General features: G+C 45.7%; 1 pseudogene; it reads right to left on the reverse strand.

Annotated features, from left to right (window-relative positions):
• Positions 1 to 1,061: 1,061 nt before the first annotated feature.
• On the reverse strand, positions 1,062 to 1,183 carry LOC147934340 (small nucleolar RNA R71; annotated as a pseudogene).
• Between the last annotated feature and the right edge of the window lie 3,705 nt (positions 1,184 to 4,888).

Here is a 4,888-nt window from a genome sequence, read left to right on the forward strand (position 1 = left end):
CAACCCCTTATTCGAACAGGTACATGATCACCTGCTTCGAGTATACCTTCGATTTGTTCATATTGTTCTTGCTTACTTGATCACCCCACCCGATCCTGTACTCGAATGCTTGCATCGAGTGCTTAGGTCGTGTGGTTCTCATTTATTTGCTTTCTTCTATTTCTTTTAGGATTGTTAGATCAAAACCATTTCTTGCCTAGCTTGACCTGCATAATTCTGAACATATCTCATCTGCTAGCATAACAACCATTTGGATTGATAACCCTTTGTACTACAACTGCATAGGGAATTGATACCCTGGGTGAAAATCCTGTTATCAATTTGGCGTCGTTGCCATTTGGTTGGATTTAATTTGCCAAGTTTAAGATTTCAGCACTTGCTAGATCAAGTTCTATTTTATACTTTGGTTCGGAGTTGACTTGTTTACTTTCGTGCTTGTTTGTTTTGCATTTCAGGTACAACCCGCACCCACCCGACCAGTCACTCGATCACCTGGATCGAGTTGACCTTTGTGTACTCACTCGGTCAGCTGATTGTGCATGCAAACACGATCCAAGGGTAGCCAGAACTTGAGTCCTTTCATCGACAACATCGACAGACCAAGGTTACCCCGTCAACAACAAGTTCAACAACCGCAACCAGCAACAATTGAGGAAACAATGAATAATCAGAACGGTCCACCAGCTCCTCAAGCAAGGACCAACATAGGAGCAGGATATGCTCCATCTACTCACACTCAAAGACATGGCATTGTGCCACCTGCTTTTTAGAACAACAACTTTGAGATAAAGAGTAGTCTCATCCAGATGATACAAAGCAACAAGTTTCATGGATTGCCAATGGAGGACCCATTGGACCATCTAGATGAGTTTGATAGGCTCTATAGCCTAACCAAGATCAATGGAGTTAGTGAAGATGGATTCAAACTCCGGCTTTTCCCATTCTCTTTAGGAGACAAAACATACATCTGGGAGAAATCACTCCCCAAGGAGTCCATCACCACTTGGGAAGCGTGCAAGAAGGCGTTTCTAGCCAAATTCTTCTCCAACTCCAGAATCGCAAGGCTGCGAAATTACATTTCCAGCTTTGTTCAGAAGAACAATGAAACGTTCAGTGAAGCTTGGGAACGTTTCAAGGGGGAACGTTTCAAGGGATACACTACCAGATGCCCTCATCATGGTTTCAGCAATGCTTCATTGCTAAGTACACTATACCGAGGAGTGGTCCCTAAGATACGAATGTTGTTGGACACCACAAGCAATGGTAACTTCCTCAACAAGGATGTTGATGAAGGTTGGGATCTAGTGGAGAACTTGGTTCAATCTGATGGGCATTACAATGAGGAGTACGATCGCACTGTGCGATCTACTGGAGAGGAAGATGCCAAGTACAAGAGGGACATGAAAGCCCTCAATTACAAGCTCGATAAGCTCCTCAACCAGCAGCAGCATGTTCATGCAATCTCAGAGGAAGAGCAGTTTTTACAACAAGATGGGGATAATGTTCAGCTAGAGGATGTGAACTACATAAACAACCAAGTAGGTTACAACAAAGGGTATAACAACTACAAGCCGAATCCGAATTTGTCATACTGTAACCCAAATGTTGCCAATCCTCAAGACCAAATCTACTAATCAGCAGTTCAAGGGAACCAGGTCCAGCAAAAGCCTTTTGTCCAATATAATCAAGGCTATGCTCCTAAGCAGCAGTATTCTAGTAACTACCACCAACCCATTGCACCACCTGGATTCCAACAACAACAAGGCCTGCAGAACCAATCCCAAGAAGCTGACCTATGTGGCCTAATTCATCAGATGATTCAAAATCAGGCCTCGGCTGCTATGGACAACGTAAAACGGTTTGCAGAGATGAGCAACAAGATCGATTCTGGATACAACGCCTTGACTGCCAAGTATGATTCCCTCAACATTAAGCTGAGGTACCTAGAGGGCCACCACAACAACCAACCACCTCCAAAGATTAACGAGCTTCTAGGTAAAGCTGTTAAGAACCCAAAGGATTACGCCACTGCCCAAGCCATTTTCCTTGATGATGATTATGAGGACTACCTCACCGAGGACAATGATGTTCAAGATGGGGAGGATATGGATCATTATGGGATGAATGAGTCCCAGTACTACATATTCGAGAATGAACCCGAGCCTTCACCCGAGGAGACAGATCAAGTTGACGATCGAGCACTGGTTCGAGAACCACCCGAGGAAGAACCCGATGACTCACCCGATGATGGTGATCGGATGATACGTCGTGTAGATGTTCAGATGACAAATCAACCTCAACTGCATGTAGGAGAAGAAGGGGAACTAGAGGAAAGGTTCAATGCTGCTCTGGACATCCAATTAGAGGCGCTTGCAGAGCGTATGGCCAAGCGAAAAGCTCCACCTCCTAAGCTCTTGCCACCACATGAACTTCAAGAGGAAATCACCAAGGAGGCAGCTCAGCTGGAGATTGAGGTTAAGGAAGCTGTCAAGGAAATTGGGAATGCAATATTGAGGAGTGGAGTGTGCTTAGATCCTGAGCTGCGAATCGAGGAGAAATTGGAGGATCCCGGCTCTTTTACTCTGCCATGTTCAATAGGTCTTAGGATTTTCAACAATTGCTTGTGCGATCTGGGAGCTTCAGTCAGCATCATGCCGCTATCAGTTGCTAACAAGATGGATTTCAGCAGTTTTAAACCAAGTACTCTGTATTTAGTTCTAGCTGATAGAACAATAAGACATCCGATTGGTATCCTGGAAAATTTGCCTCTCAAGGTTAGAAGAGTGGAAGTTCATACTGATTTTATGATCCTTGATATGGATAAGGAACCGGACGATCCACTGATCCTAGTGATTGACGTGAAACAAGGCAAGATCAGAATTGAGCATGGGGAGCATTTCAAGATGGAGTTTGGCGTCAAGAAAGGAATTAAAAGGCCAACTATTGATGGTCAAGTCTTTTCCACCAAGACAAAGTAAAGAAGAGTCAAACATCTTAAAGAAGTCAACACTACATATGCTGTGGAACCAGGACAAGATTAGGAGGATTGGTTGAGCCAGTCTGTCCGAGTGGAGAGGATTCCAGAACCTCTCCCTCCTAAAATCCATGCTTAAAGAGCATGAAGAGTCAAGCTTAGTGACTTAAAACAAGCTCACTTGGGAGGAAGTCCCAAAGGTATCCTTTATTTTGTTTTAATTCTTATTTATTTATTTTATCTTATTTTCTATTTTTACATATTTACAATTATAAAAATAAAAAAATAAAAAAATAAAAAGAAAAAAAAGGAAATTTTGGGGAACCCGAGACTCTACCCGAATCCGTACCCGATGCGCCTGATCGTGTTCCTACTTGGGTGGCGAGTGGAGTCCGAATTCCACAGCCCCAAGTTGACAACCCTAGCGGCAGCCACTTCTATTTAAAGAGGACTCTCTCTTCCCCAAGGCAAAACCGATAAGTGCTAAAAAGTTTTAAACTTCTTTCTTCTTACTTCTTCTCTCTCTCAAACTCGAGTGTTCTAAGATTTTCGAGAACTAACCCTACTGATCTCGAGTTTAGCTTTTCTTTCTTTTTAAGGATTTTACCAATGGCACCAAAGATGAAGACCGACCAAAAGAAGGAGAGCAGATCAACCTCCGCCGCTGCTAGAACCGGAGGTGATGCCGTCAAACCTCGCGAATCCCAAGAAAGAGGAGACGTTCCGCATTCCCAGCTGTTGGCTGGAAGTTTTGCATCTCTAACCCGATGTTCAACCCAATCCGTCACCCAATCCGGTACTCGAGCAACCGATCGTGCAGACCCCCGAGTTCGCTCACCAAGCCCGGTGGCGAGTGATGTTTGCCGATCTCCTCGACGTAGGGACCTGTCTACGTCCGAGGGAACCGTTACTGATCCTATGGAGGTCGATTCTGATGCCGGTGGAGGAGAACCAAAGGAGATCCAAACCTCGCGGTTAAGGAGAAGACCTGCGGTTGCAAGAGGGAAGAGACCAGCCTCTGATAGGGCTGAGAAGGTGGCCGAGAGAGCAGCTGAGGAAGAGGATCGAGACACAGAGGAGGAGAGCCGTGACCGAGAGGAGGAGCAGAGAGAACGCACACGTCAGGCTTCACGGAGGCTGAAGCAGAAAGAGGTGGAGACTCCGGCCAAGTTCTTCAAGGTCCTCCGCAAGATGAGCTTTGTAGGAACCCGCTACACCCACCGAGAAACAATGAAACAGTTGGGGATCGCTAAGGATGTCGAGTACCTTTTCGAGATGTGCCACCTGGGCAAGATGATGCGAGCTAACCTTGAAGCCTACGAGGAGGAGATGGCTCACTTCCTTGCCACGCTGCAGTTACACTTCTTTGAGGACCACCCGACCCTACTACCCGATGGGGAGATCAGGTTCATCACTTTCTCCATGCGCAACAAGGAGTACCGGCTTACCTTCAAGGAGATGGAGAAGTTGTTTGGTTTCAAGGATGGGAGTGGAGAGAACATGGAGGTGAGCAAGGAGGAGATGAAGTCCCTATGGCTGACAATAGGAGACAAGCTCCCCTACAAATACACAAGCTCCAAGTCTGCTCAAATAAGGAGCCCTGTTTTGAGGTATTTTCACAAGTCCCTCGCCTGCACTCTTTTTGCTAGAAAGGAGACTGGGAATGTGAATGACCATGAGCTCTAGCTACTAGACATTGCCTTGTGTGGAGTGTTAGACAATGCTAGGGATGGTACACCGCTAGTTGGAGATGCCGCAGACACTAGTATGGTCTTTGTGCTGCTCGATCAGTTCCTTTACCTAAAGTCATGGGAAATGAAAACTGAGAGAAGAGATGGAGCTGGAGAGATCTCCATAGGCGGGTTGGTAACACCAATTTTGGTAGCTTGCGATGTGCCTTTGAAGGGAGTGGTA

This window comes from Camelina sativa, chromosome 11, assembly GCF_030686135.1.
Source record: "Camelina sativa cultivar CO46 ecotype springtype chromosome 11, ASM3068613v1".
Classification (NCBI taxonomy): Eukaryota; Viridiplantae; Streptophyta; class Magnoliopsida; order Brassicales; family Brassicaceae; genus Camelina; species Camelina sativa.